This window comes from Mesocricetus auratus, unplaced genomic scaffold (genome assembly GCF_017639785.1).
Source record: "Mesocricetus auratus isolate SY011 unplaced genomic scaffold, BCM_Maur_2.0 Super-Scaffold_100008, whole genome shotgun sequence".
NCBI lineage: Eukaryota > Metazoa > Chordata > Mammalia > Rodentia > Cricetidae > Mesocricetus > Mesocricetus auratus.
This window is the reverse complement of record NW_024429192.1, coordinates 40,015,108-40,030,770: the sequence shown is the minus strand read 5'-3', so window position 1 is coordinate 40,030,770 and position 15,663 is coordinate 40,015,108. Positions and strand designations below refer to the sequence as shown.

At 37.1% G+C, this 15,663-nt stretch overlaps 1 pseudogene; it reads right to left on the bottom strand.

The window, feature by feature from the left end:
* Positions 1-6,631: 6,631 nt before the first annotated feature.
* Positions 6,632-15,663, bottom strand: part of LOC101836987 — a 122,268-nt pseudogene continuing 113,236 nt past the window's right edge.

Here is a 15,663-nt window from a genome sequence, read left to right as displayed (position 1 = left end):
TACATCTTCTCCAAATTGAAATCAGTACATATTCCTGTCTTCCCTTTTAAAGATTTTGCATGCATTATTCTGTAAAAAAACATGTTTACATTAAGTTCTTTGTGGTTAGCAAGTATGTACTGAAAGGTCTACATTGAGAGTAGAAGGACAGGCCTAAAAACGACCTGTGCCAGTCACGCTGGAGAACTCTGAGTGGTGTAAGAAATGTTTTCTGTGGATGCACTAAAGCAAAGTAGCCAGCACAGCCCCAGGTAGTGATAATTCTGGCATTCACTTATGTGGGTCTGAAGCAGTGCTCTATTGAGGTTGGTTTAAGTGAAGGTACAGCTCCCTAATGCTAGATCAATAAGTCCTTCAGCTGTGACATAACTCCCTCATGATCTTTTGTCCTAGTTCTCTTTTCTTGATGCTTCTCCACCCCTCCCTTTTTATCTCTGTGCAAGAACCACATTCTTCTAGTCAAATGTGCATCCATTTGCTTAACAATATATACTTTCTGAACATATTTGGGATGGATTCAGGTAATTCTTTAGTTCCCATCCTGTCATATGACTCCCTTACAGTACTAAGCAGAAACTTACTTGTTCATTTTTTTCCCTCAGCAGTGGATTCACAAAGAATCCTCTGAGTAATACTAGAATATCTCCTGCTCTACCAGGCACATTTCAGTCAACAGTAGTTCATAAAATCACTTTAGTGAAGCAAGGTTCGAGAGGATTTGTCTAGTATATCATTGGAGAGGTGCTGATGAGAAAGAACACGAGGAAAGAATATTTTACATAGAATAGTCATTTTCAATGACAAGGTTTATTTTATTGTTTTGAAGAAAATCAAAGATACCTTCACTAAGAAATGGGTAACACACTTGGCACTTGAAACAGGCACATGGAAGAGGGAGTTTTGACTCCTGGTGACATGGCTAGAAACTTCTAGCCATGTTATGTCTACCAATACAACCATATTGAGTAGCCAATACAAAGTGAAATCAATAATCATGGCAGAATCAAAAAGTTCACTTAATTAATTTACTGTACTGTAGAGTTATCAGTCTTGTCAAAAATATAGCATTTATGAACAAAATATTACAAACAACTACATCTTTTTTGTGGCCTGAAATGGGGAGTAAACATTGAGAAAAGAAAGGCAAGAGACAGAAGATGCAGTCTGAAGGGTACTAAGTGAATACTGCAGATACCCTAATTTTATTACTCATCACCCTAATATACCTCAAGCAAAAGGGAAGGGCAAAAGACTTCCTTACCATGATACAAGGAACAACAAACATCTGGTCACCATGCCCTAAGTCAAACATCCTGTAATTTGATCTTGAGGGTCAAGACATCTAGGAGCCACACTTTAGGCCAAACATCCTGTTGTTTAACCTTGAGGAGCAAAAATAGGTTTGAACTCTCTGATCTTAGTCAAGATGAAGTGGAGTCAGTAACAATGAGCCCCAATACTTTTTAAAAGGTAAATGATTATTTTAGCTTTCCTTTCTAGATTCATTACATTTGGTATTCATGGACTTTTGGTCCCTGGCAATGCATCTGAGTCACTCACAGATTCACACATGAATCCATCAGAATCAGTTAGTGGCATTTCTCAAAATGGAGACATTGACCCACTGTTTATCTTCTTTGCTGTTCATTATTGGGATTTGTCTTCCTATCCTACAGTTTCAATTTCACTAAAATTTAGATGTCATTCAAGAATTTCTTTAACCTTCAATTTCTTACAGAATTTAAACAGAATCATTCCAAAGGGATTCATCATTTCTTCTTCTCTTTTTATAGGAAATTTCTGAAAGTATAATTTGGACTTTAATGGTATCCTCTATTCTTTGGAATGCTTATCAATAAAATACAATACAAGAGGCAGATCAGGATCTAGGGGAAAGTTAAGCAGGACAATATAATCTTCATTATATCATCAGAGTCTTGAGAAAGTTCAGGGTGTTTGTGATTGAATTGTATCAATATTCTTCAAATGTATTTTGGGACAGAATGATAGATTTAGAGCATTGAAGAAATGTAATGAGGTATTAAAATCCATGCACTTGTGAATAATATTTAACCATTTATTTTAATAAATATAGCCTATTCCCTAGGCAAAGCTAATAGTATTTTTCTCTTGAGAATGTACTGAGCTACTAGGAAGAAACTGATGGTGGGCATAGTACTTTAATCTCTAAATTACCACATGGAGAGTTATATTCAAGAAAGAACATTGGATACAACTTCCAAGTAATGGCCTGTAAGAAGTATTTTCCAAGAATATTTTGATTTTGATTAAAAAATCACTCTGTTCTATACCTAATTCCCAAAGCCTAAACATAGCTACTATTACATGACAAAACAATATAAATTAACTTGTATGTTTTTAGTTATGCCCAAATACTTATAATCAAAGCCGTTTAGTAGTGACGATAAAGTTATACTGAAATTGTGTGTTTTAGGTAATTATATAATATGTTTTCAATTTGCCTAGTTTTTAAATAATAAGAATAATAGTTGTAGGAAACACAGGTAAATTTATCCTTAAGAATTTAAGACCTTGATCTTAAAGAATTTTAAAGTATCTTAGCATTTGCATTTTGAAGGACAAGACACCACAAAAAGGTATACTAGAAACAGGTTGACTTTTCTTGTTTTCTATGCTTTGAAAAATTTCATAACAAACTTTTAGAAATATTCTGACAACAATTTGTGAATTAAGGTGTGGTATGTATCTGCATGCAAAGCTAGTCCAGTGTGTTTGCTATTTTGTTCTCCTTGTGGGGTGTTTATTTGGGGGCAACTGAAGCAGCATTTTAGTTGATAGCCCTGGCCGGCAAAGTGAGGGTGTAGCCTCACTGCCTTTCATTGTATGGGAACTAAAGAGTCAGGAGAACAGGATGTCCTGTTATGAAACCTCCTTTGAGTGTTTGGTTTGTTTTCAACAGAAGTGCTCTTATAAGTGGAGTATATTCGAAGTATTTTTGAAAATAACCCGAAATGACTTCAACAACTTACATCATCTGTGCTTCTCAACTTGGGCAAATTGGTTTGTGTTCTTGCTTGTTCACCAGAGTCCAGTCACCTGTGGTGATTTTTCTGAAATATTCTATTCACATGATCAGAATGTTTGCCCCGCATCTAAGTTCTTTGTAAAGAGAAACTCCTCGTGACACTTTGCAGGTCTTTAGAAATCTAAATGGAGTGTTCTTTAGATCACTTAGACAGAGGAAGTATGAAATATATTCACTTCCTTAAATAAAAAATAAATAAATAAAAACACACTAAGAAAGAGATAAGCACTTCAAAACTAAGGCCCTAACAATCTAAGCTGAGCTTCATTTGGAGGACACCGAGGGGCAGTTCGTTGCTGGGAAATACCAGCCTGATGGCCAGTGATTGTATGGGCTTGCTTTGACTAGCTATGGCTGTGGAAATGGAGAAGCAAATTCCTATGGAAGAAATAATAATGGAGTCCATGATGAATCCCAGGAAGGTACATTCTGGGACATAAAAAGCAGTTTGGAAATCTACTGTCAGCTAGGCCAACTAAGAAACATGAAGAAAACCAAAGAGCATTTGAAAGAGGCTGCCAGTGAGGTTAGATAACTTGCTGTTCCTAATGGTGCAAAACCATAACAAAACCATAGTGGTTAGGTAATTTTTTTAAGTTTGGAGTAGTTATCTCAGTCATGTGATTTCTGAAAGCCACTTCTCTGTCTCAATTATCTTTGAATATACAAGAACATACATTGTACTTACACACAATGAACTCACTTGTACTTTTACTTGACTATATTTTCCTTTGTTTTGGCTTTTTATCTCTTTTGGATTATTGGTCTTTTGTTTATTTTGGCTTTCATTTTTCTGTGTGTTGTGTATGTGTGTGTGTATGTGTGGGTGCATGTGTGTGTGTCTGTGTATATGTATATGTGTGTCTGTCTTCAGGGGATTTGTTTGTTTCTATCTCTTTCTGAAATAGTATTTTAACCAATTCAAAGTGTGGTGATTTGTTGTCCATTAGTTAGGCAACCTTGCCCTGACTTCCTATTTTGACAGGAGACCATTTTCACATGAGTGCTTGTTCCTATTTCCCTGACTCTCATTTTTGAGGTTTTTCTAAGAATAATACACTCAGTAAAAGACATATGCTGTGACAGCTGTTCTGCTTAAACTCTGTGAAATAAAGGCTGCTCGAAGGTTGAAATCCATGCTGTGTTTCTTTTTATTAGGATTGGGTCCCTTCCAAAATGATGTCTGTATCAGACTCCATAGGCTGCTATAACATCATATAAAAAACTGGTAAAAATTTTAGCTACAGAGATTACTCACTCTTCTGGAAGCTAGAAATCAGAGCTTAAGATATCAGGGAATTATTTCTCCCTTTTGGCTTGTGAGGGAGTATGTGTTTCACACTTCTTCCTTGTGTTTAGAACTTTGGCATATCCTTTGCTTTTTGTGTCTAAATACTGCCTTAACTGTGTGTGTCTGTCTCTGTGTCCAGTTTCTCTTTTGATAACAACATAGTCAATTTAGATAATGGTCACCCCCTGGTAGCCCCAGCTTAGTTTCATCATCTGAGAGAAACAGTTTTTACTAAATTCACTTTCATACCTGCCTGGGATTAAAATGTTTTCATAAAACAGAATTCAGACCCTAACAATATTCAGAGCATGTTTACCAAAAAATTACCAGCATCTTAAACTCTGATGCTGAAAGAATATATCATTTGGTTGTTTTCTTTCTTTCTTTCTTCCTTTCTTTCTTTCTTTCTTTCTTTCTTTCTTTCTTTCTTTCTTTCTTTCTTTCTTTTTTTTTTTTTGGTTTTTTGAGACAGGGTTTCTCTGTATTGTTTTGGAGGCTCTCCTGGAACTTGCTCTGTAGACCAGTATGGCCTTGAACTCACATAGATCTGCCTGCCTCTGCCTCTCGAGTGCTGGGATTAAAGGCATGTGCCACCAACACCCGGCTTATTTGGTTGTGTTCTATAGTGTTTAAATCTATAAAAACCTTCCTTCATTCCACTATCCCATCTTAACCTGTCATATATTTTTATCACTCTATCATGAATCTTTAAAATACAACTTTCATTTCCTTAAGTTTCTGATCCTGTACCAGGCATCACTTTCACCTCACTGCATTTCACATGCCCCCAAATCTGTGAGACAAATCTTAACTGGATTAATGTTGCTATCCTCATTTTGTAAAATCCCTGTAAGGTTTTGTTTTGTTTCTTTTGGTGTGTATTCTGGCCACAATTTATAGCATTTCAGTATGGATGGATGGGAGACATGATCTTTAATTGGTCCTGGGCATTCCTGTGTTCTTCTAGGGTATGTGAAGAATGTAAGGCCGTGACCATTCTGTAGCTGTGCTGTACCTCAGCATTGTAGGCATTTAACCAGGGTTTCTGTTTGCTTCTTACCGTAAAGTTGGTGCATGTCCCAAGGTCAGTGTTCTGTAATTCAACTCTCCCCAGGAGAAGGCATCCCTCATAAACACTTTGTATCACTCCAGGGAGGTTTGAAGAACAGACAATCAATCATCATGTTGACCTCTGGCTACCATTTCTTGATGTGAATAAAAAAGTCTTCTGTCTCTTAGCCATGAGTCATACATCTTCTGCCAACTTTCATAAAACAGTAACAGAGTAGCTCACTAGTTTACACATAGAGAAACTCCCAGGCCCTCCAGAGTGCCTGATGATAATTTGACATTCTCAAAGGATCAACTCTAGGCCATGCTATTTTTCTTTTTCTTTTTTTTCCTACTTTGCAAGTCCTTTCTTGTTCACTGTGTCACTAACTTCTGGGGTTTCTTTAGTTTAGAAAGGAATCATCCTGTAGTCCCCAGTTATGAAATTTCAATATCTACAAATTTCTAGTTACCATAGTAATGTCCAAATATATTTCTATAACCTAGTTGCTTGCTTTCTCTATACTATTGTATAGACGTGTTCACTTGATGTAGCAATTGAACATTTTGTTGGTCTCTGGTATTTGTTATTGATTACTAGATCCACCATCCTTTTGCAACTTGTCTTTTTATAATTATTTCTTCCCTCAGGAAACGAAACAATATTATGCTTGTTTTTTTTCTGGGTTATCTATCCTCCTCTATAATCTTATCATTTACTAATCAAAGACTAATTATTTTAATCATTCTAATATTAATGTCCTTTATTTCTATCTGCTGATATTTCTTGATGTTCTTAATTACATATTTTCCTGTATTTCATCTCCTAACCCATCCCTGGGTTTTCAGTCCTACTTTTCCTCCAATCTACTCAATAACTGAAGCTAGAATATAAGACCCCAATAAAATTCACATTATTTAATGAATTTATGCACAAGGAATAAACTCAGACAATCTATCTTGCAACATGTTAACTATGGTTACATGTTAACTATGGTTACAAGGTACTGTGAACTTGAATTTTTTTGTCACTGTGATTTTTTTATTTTAAATTAGAAACAAGCTTGCTTCACATGGTAATCACAGCTCCCTGGACCTCCCCTCCTCTCCCCAATCCCCCAAATCCCCACCCCATCCCCCATTTGTTCCCCAGGGAGGGTGAGATTCTCTGTGGGGGATCTCCAGAGTCTGCCATTTCATCCAGGGCAGGGCCTAGGCCCTCCTCAATGTGTCCGGGCTGAGAAAGCATCCCTCATTGTGGGATGGGCATCAGAAGACTTGAAGCCCAGGGCATACTTGCCAGACTTGAAGAACTCAGAGGCAGCCACATCCATGCAGATGACAACCTGGTCATTGTAGCCGGCATTCCTGATTGGTACTTCACCAGCTCCAGAGCTCCTTCGTTCTCTAGGATGTTAGGCGAAAACCTGCCCTCATCACCCACATTGATGGCATCCTTCATGTATTTCTCCTGACTGATAACATTATTCAGGTTGTGATAAACCTCTGCCCCATGTGCATGTCTTCCCGGAAATTGGACTTCCCCATGGCTCCCTGTGTGGCCAGCTTGTTACCAGCATAAGAACCACACCATTGATCTCACTGAAAGCTGGGACTGGTAGGATGACTTCAGAGTCACCAGCCACGTAATCCATGTGACAGTGAAGGGTACCCCTTTTCTGGGGCAGCAGCTTTGCAGACACCCAGAGACACTCTCAAAGGTGGCATTTGCACGAAATTTAGATTTATTTTCAGTGCCATCCATCTCAGTCATCAGTTTGTCAATCTTCTCTCATTCCACAGCCTTCAGTTTCTAGCTAACCAGAGCAGATGCGATACTTTTATTGATGTGCTCAACCGTTTTTGAACCATGTAGTGAGTCTTATCATTGTCATCGAGTTCTAGGGCCTTTTAGATGCCAGTGGAGACACCACTGGGCATGGCAGCTCAGAACAGACCTTTTGAGGCATAGAGATTAACCTCAACAGTGGGATTCCCACAGGAAGTCAAAGATCTCTCAGGCATGGGTCTTGAGAATAGACATGGTGAGTTTCTGGCACTTGGATTGCATTGTAGGAAAAGAACAGCGGTTCTGCAGACACTGTGGATGCAGACACTGTGGAGAGCCTTTAGGAGCCACATACCAGCGATCCTGCTCCCTACCTCCTCTTTGACATGTCTTAGCATACTTATATAACTGTTCCTGTTATTTCTTTTTGAGCAGTTTTGAGAATGGTCATATGGATGCCTATAATATTTAACTCATGCCTGTGTACTTTTCCAGATATGACTCAATTTGAATTAGACTAAATTGTATCATTAGCAATTTGAATAATGTTTATTCCAAACCAACACAGAGATATTTAAAAGTGATCAATAGCGTGAAAATTTTGGAGATAAAAAATTCATTTTCCCTTAATATTTTTTCTTTATATCTTAGCTGAAAATTCATACATACCAAAGGGATATTTTAATATTATAAATGATTTGTGTCAGTCATTACTTAAAGTTTCCTGGGATTGTTACTAATCATAACAAGTTCCATCCCAAGGTGACATTCCTCTGGTGTAGATGATTGTGACATGTATTTTCCATTTATGGTTGAGCACTCTGCAGTTCCGTTTTCTCTGCACTCTGAGCAGTTGAGAGTCTCTGTGTTAAGGTTAAGAGATACACTTATCTATGGGTGTGGCAAAAATTGTCTAGGAATAAGTTTTTAATACTATTAAAATTTAGCAGAATAGTATAAGGTTCTCCATTAAGGTTCTGTTAACAGTGTCAGGTATGGATTCCATCTCTTGGATCAGGAATTAATTCTAATGAAAAACGCACGGTTGCACCTATATCATTCATGCTACTACATTCATCTTGGCCATATTTATCAAGCCATTCATTGTTACATTGTTGTAGTTCACATTGTTCACAGCTGGTTGAGATTATTGATTATTTTTCTATACCAGTATTGTAAAGAGAACCTACCAGAACCACGAAAGCTAGCCAGTAAGGGTGAACTCACAGCAAGGGAGAATCAATTTTTTTAAATGTTTTGACCCCTGGTGTGTTGATTACACTTCAGAGAAATCTCCATGATCAAGGTCAGTTGGCTGACAAAAATTAGACTTGATGGGTTGGAAGGAAGGAAGGAAGGAAGGAAGGAAGGAAGGAAGGAAGGAAGGAAGGAAGAAAGGTGGGTGGGTAGGAGGGTGGAAATGCTAGATCTGGGTTTGGAAGGGGTTTAGTGTAGGAGTGTGATTATATTCACAATGAATTCTATGAAATTCTCCAAGACTGATTAATACCTTTGACATCTCTGTTTGACTTTCTGACATTAGTTTCATAAAAAAAGAGTTAAATGAATTTTACTTGGAATTATGAGAGAATTTCCTTCAACAGTTTTTGAAATTGTTCTAAACAAGCTTCCACCATTTAGAACTGTGTAATTGTGTAAAGGGGTAATTTCATATTAGATGATTATAAAATAAATTTAAGTGAAAAACATTGGTAAAATTATTTAGTTCTATAGGACTGACCATTCAGTCAAGAGTTAATTCGTTGTATAAATATAAAACAGAACCAACTCAGAATGCAAATTTGCTTTGCCTTTTAATAAATGCTAAAACTGTAGATGTATCAGAGTATTTTAAAAATAAATTTTTTCATTACTTATCAATACTAAATTTTTAATCTGTATACCTGTTTCTGTGTACATGTGCTTGGGGTCATGCAAATCTTTCTCAGGTATAACGGTGCCACAATGGACAAAATTGAATAAGCCCGACTATTCCAACTTACTTTGATACATTTCTGCCTTGGATAGGGTTGCAGTACAACTCTGAATTAAAGCTGGAAGCTGTATTCTTCTAAGAGGGAGACAGAGACAGATTTGGAATAAAATACTCTACCACTATCTGATGCATTCAGCAGTACTGATGAAAGAAAATGTTCTGAACATGTGGCTCAGCTCTCTGCCTTTTACACACCTCCATCACATAAAGGAGTGGGCAAACTCAGCTACATTGTTGACAAGCCTTCTGAGATGTGTTTTAGCCTTTTGAGATGCCACAAGAAAAGATTTTGAAGCCTTTGAAAAATTATTATATGGTGTCTTTTCTTTATTTTGACACTGCCCATTAATTACATCTAATGCTCTTCTGACATTTCCGTTCCCCAAGTCTATCTTTGCTTGTCAGTCTGCTATGTTCTGTAACTTTTCTTCTATTTTCCATCATCAATGATCCTGTTGAAACCGATTAACTTACCTAAGCTAATAAGAAAAGGTATGTGGAATATGTCTCTTTGAGGAAATGGATGTATGTCTCTTTGAATCAGATCTGGTCTTTGACTCAGTGGGAGCTAAATAATCACTCTGAGCAAGGCTTGCAAAGCTTTTTCCTTTACTCAAATAAGAACCCATCTTTTCAGTTTGGATTAGGAAAAACATATTAAGAATTATAAGCTGCATGTGGTGTCGTATGCTTTTAATCCCAGCACTTGATAAATATGCAGGTAGTTATATGGATACATTTAATAATCTCAGTGTTGTAGAAAGAAAGAGAAAGATGATCATTTGGCCAATGTGTTTGGTAGACGTGCTATTTTTTTTTTAATCTATACCTTCTAAAAGAGCATGTGCACCTCATCATGGCACAAAGCAAAGCTGCTTGTCTTGGAATTCTCTTGTTATAATCTTGAATCTGTCTATGCGCCTTTAATCCCAGTACTCAGTACATACAAGCAGATGGATCACTGTGAGTTCAAAGTTAACCTTAGCTACATAGAAAATCTTATGCCATATTAGGCAGTATAGCAACACCATGTCTCAAAGTAGACAAAACAAAGAAGCAAAAATAAATTTTCTTTGGAAGTGATCAGAAGGTAACACGGAGCCAAAAGGCTGGAGAGTTGGTGCAGCAGTTAAGAGTACTTATTAGTCTTGCAAAAGACCTGGACTTAGTTCCACTACCCACATGGTTTTGTATAACTGTAACTCCTATTCCAGAGGATCCAACCACTTCTTCTGAACTCTATGAACAGTGCACACATGTAGTGAAGGTACATGCATGCCGGTGAAACACTTATACATAAAATAATGGTAAATAAAACTTATTTTTTAAAGAAAATGGAAGATAATACAGGATTGGAGTAGTGTTTTCAGAACACATTTCATGGAGATCTATGTAGCCTCCTCTCTAAAGGGAAGCCAGATGAAGTCCTGGACAAGGAGAAAAACCGAACTTCCTGGATGACAGTGTTCTTGGTTGAGTCAGCATGATGTGTAAAAGGATGCCTGGATCAGAGTAGAACTTTACCTTGAGAGTACAGCTACTTTCTCTGAAAGGAATTTTGGCTGAAAAAAAAAAGAAGCAAAAATGAGAATTGCGCAAGACAAAGCAATCTTTCCTGTTGTAATATAGAATACTCTGGCAAATCATTTTCTTATTCTCTTACATTGTCCCGAGAAGGCTTAGTCAAGCTTTATATTTTGCCCAGTCTCTTAAAAGATTGTATATTTATTAATAGATATAAAACATCATTTTATTTTTAACCAGGTTAATTTTTTAACTGAAGAAATTTAATCAAATGTAAACCTATTGGACTCTTCTTGTTTTTAAGTTTGAAGCTATGAATAATATTGCATTTATCAAAAAATTAACATGACTCACCACCCCACAAGTAATGTGAAAAGAAGAAGCCAATGACTATGCTAGTGTAGAAGTAGGGAAGCTTAGGAACCCTCATCTACAAAGAACAACAGCTAACTAAGGAGCGCTGAGAGCCTGGGAATAGTTTTACAGGAAAGGAATGGGGATTGGTTATCCAATACCAATGGACAACCTTGAAAACATGCATGTTAAATATACCAAGAACTTTGTATTTATATCTTTAGGGATATGTTTATGTAAAAAGCCATTAATGGAAAGGAGGATGTGAATTTGAGAGACAGAAAGGGAATTACAATGGAGGAACTGCAAGGAGGAAAGACAAGAGAAGACATGTAATTATATATAATCTCAAAAAAGCATGAACAGTGAGTATTAACAAAAGACACTGTCACAATTTAATATAAAGAAATTTGTGTTCAAGTTCTCATGTCTGGTGTTGGAAACATTTGCTTACCTAGAAAGACAGAATGTGGATCAATTTAATGTCCTGCATGACATAAAGAATGAGCAACTGTGTAATAAATATCATGTTTGGACTGGACTCATTCTATGTTGATGGAAATTTTAAGTCCTGTGTGCCTTTAGTTGTCTCCAGCCAAAACAGACAATCTACTTCCCCAACTCTGTAATCCAGCCTCATATGGTGAACATGCTAAAGTGATGCTGTGTTGGTCTCAATAGGTCTTACAGTTTCCACACTTGCTATATATATATGTTTATATATCCCAACATATAAACAGTATCTGTCAAGCATGAGTCTATATGAGGCACAGAAGAACTGTAACTGCTGAAGTATTCCTGGTGAATTCATTTGATGCCAAGCAGCATATATTAAAAGCATCACTGATACTTCAACTCTGTTTATCTGCACATTACTTAATCTGTGTGTATGACCCTAAGAAGACCTACATAACTGCCCAAATAGCACACAGCCCAAACAGCAGAATTAGAGCCAAATAAACTAGTTGTACTTTTGAAGAACTATACTTCAATTGTTTGTTATACAGCAAAGAGATTGAAATACACCCCCAGCACTTAATTTTTGAGTATCATTCATGTGGTCCCTCAGGAAACAATCACAGGCTGACTTTTACTGGAAATCATTACCAATACATTAAATAACATGTTGTTGATTATTCCCTGTATATTGGTAGCATATGTGACCACACAAATTTACTTGGTGTTTACAGAAGTGTTTTGCTCATATACATTAATAGAGAGATACAATATTAACAGATAATTTTCTTTATATTTATATTTAAAAATAGATTTATATTAAAATTTGCCACTACATTTATAGATTTATTTTTAAATTATTTTATAATTAAAGTTATTATATATGTATGTATGATATCCATATGTATGTTGGATATTCCATATCCTGTTCTATCACTCTGTACCTTACATTTGTGGAACAGAATCTATCTCTGAACCTGGTACTCAGAGGATCAGCTAGTCTGGCTTTCCCCATCTCTGCCTCCGGATGCTAACATATGGCATACATCCATACCTAGTTTACTGTTCTCTGTGAGGAGGGAATATGAATTCAGCCCCTCAAGCTTACACATCATTCTCTTTACCCACTGAGGCAACTCCACAGTCACATCAATAACTCATATTTTGTCTGCCCAATTCTGTGGGCATATTTGCCAAAGACAGAACATTTGAAAGCCAGCCACATGGGGAAGTAAAAGGACATCAAGATTCGGGCTCTGAGAGCTGAGTTTGATTTGGACATAGCCGAGGGAAAACAAGATGCACCGGTGCATTCTGAGAAGTAAACAATGTTCTGGTGCTGATGGACCGAGTCCCTCAACATATGAGAGTCTATTAGTAAAATTTTAGCATTAGTTCAGTCACAGAGGTGTTAACAATTGCTTCGACAACTCAGAGTTTACCAGAATCTGAAGTTAAATAAATGTTCTTTGAAAAAATAGTCTGCTTTAGCAAAAAGAAAAAAAACTTTGTTTTAGGTTTTAAGATTATAACATAATCACATAATCTTTGACTTCCCTTTCCTTTTTTCCATATGCTCTCCTGTAGGCCCCCTCTATACCCTCGTATGTATCCCCTTCACTCCTTCAAACTCATGGCCCACTTTTCTTTAATATTTTGTACTTTTATTTTTTCTCTAAGTGTTTATCTTAATCATTAAATATTCACTGTTTTTCTTGTTCTTCATTCATTTAATAGTAAACTTCATTCCTTTTCCCTATTTCCCACCATCTTTTATTCCTTTTATTTCACCATCTCACCTTCTCTTAGTTTGTAGACTGTCAGTGGAAACTAACAATCTCCAGAGCCCATTTTGACTCACCTATTTTCAAGCATATCTTGCAGGTTCACTCCTCCTGCCTGTGTCAAGGCCAACGCACAGAGGGTCCTCCAGATAATACCAGCATCTACGCCAGCTCCTGGGACTTGGTACTACCTCTCCAGGCTTAAGTGGAAACCTACCCAACAACTGGAATCCAAGATGTCCCAGTGAAGGACTCATCTACTCTCTTATCTCAGTCACTCACACTTGCCTCTTCTGTACTACCAGGAAACTTCTCCATTCCCTTCATTCTAGCAGTTATTATCTTTCCCATGGCTATCCCCATTCATAGGGTCAATGATGACAATCTTTTTGCTCTCCTAGCAACCTGCCTTCTCTGCCTCCTCAAGGAACAGGTGCCTGAGGTCTACAGATTAGCAGCTAACTGAATGCTTCTTCACTTACATGACCAGCTGAATGTGATCCCACTGACTGCTCAGTCCCCCTCTTCCCCATGTCATCCTTTATCAGCAGGAAAAAGCCAGGCATGAACCAGTGTGCATATACACAAAGACTTTGGGCTGTTATTGTAAAAGCTTTATCCCAGCCCCTGGCATCCATATATCCAAAGAGTCTGGAATATTATGGCAGAAGTTCCACCTAAGCCCTCTGCTCCTATCTCCCTCCAAACCCTGCTACATCTCAGAAAGCCTGCCAAGTGATGATCCTTCTCCCCTGAAATGTTCACGACCACTCCCACAGGAATTTAAACTGCCCCCCAGAACACAGACTTGTGATTTTTCCGGTATCCCTTTCCCCTCTCCTCTCTGGGGACTGGAGGGCCATTTGGGAGCATTGTATCCATTAAATGTGGGCTTTTTCTAACTCACTTTGATTTGGTCTGATTTGGATTGCTGCATCTGTGGAGAGGGTTTTCGGGGTACAGAAACTTTTCAATATTATGAACCTACCAATGTTCAGCAGATCAGGGTTGTGATTTCCCTCACCAACAGGCACTCTCATGCAGATATATCTTTACCATGCAATCATCCTGCCTCAGTCTCCTCAGTACTTGGAATTACAGACAACATGGCCAGGCATGGTTGTAATAGATGTAGTACATATTTCAAAGGAACTTTTGTTTTATAATAATAAATCATAAATATGAAATCCCCTAGTAGTTTATTTGAAATGTACATATAATTGCTACAAACAGTGTTCTCTTCAGAATGTTATCCATCAGTAAATCTGTAGCTAAAAGGTACACATTTTTAAATATCACAAAGCTGATTAGAAATGTTTTGAACATCAACGCACAACCCTGATTATTTTCCTGGACAACATTCAAGCCTTCACTAGGAAATCCTGCAAGTCTATGGACAATTACTTATATGCCTGCATTAATGTGGATGGTATCTTGTGCATACCCTAACTGGTGTTGGTGTTGTCAGTTAAACTTTGACATTACTTCATGCTGCTATGTGTGCAGTCATATTCACTTGCATGACTTTCTAAGAACAGTGACAGCATGGTGAAAGAGGCTTTGAAATTTGCTTATATCTTTGTAAATCAAAGTATGATGCATACATATGCAAGCAGTGACATCACTTTAGAAATAGATAAAAGTGCAATCATAGATAGTCCTCCAGAATAATTGAATCAGTATCTGCACTTTAGCAGAATTTCTTCGCAATTCTTGTGCTCTGTAAAATTTGAAAGGCACTGATTTAATAACATTTTGAAGGTATGAATGAATTTTATTTTATTCAGTTTATGGATATGACTTTTGTCTATTAAAACCAATTTATAGCTTGTAATGCCACACATTGGAGGAAATAAGTGGAAATTGCAAATAAAGAATGTTAGCTCTTTTTAATAAAAATGCATTACATCAAGTGTCACACATTATCCTTAATCTATCTCAGTGCTCAATATAAAATAACAAGTCTTTAATCTCATATTTCAGGTTATGTTAACAAAGGTAGAGTTAACTGTTGACTCGTGACACCTACTTTCCTTCTCAATAGGAGAATTTACCATTCTCTATAAAATCTGATGAGGCTAGAGACACCACTCAGAGCTCATTCTGGTGTCAGTGGTTAAAGAAAAGCACCTTCATTATGCAGTTAGTTGGTGCTGGTAGCCTGTGCCTACAAGGAGGCCACAGCTCAAATAATATGAAACAGATGTCAGGAATTGATTGTCAGGGAGACTGTGGAGGTAAGCAGACTTCACAACACCGATAAGAAGGGGATCCAAGCATAAATCAGAAGTAAAGAATGTTTTGTGATTGATAATGTGATCCTTGATACAATCTTAGTTTTTCAGTAAGATG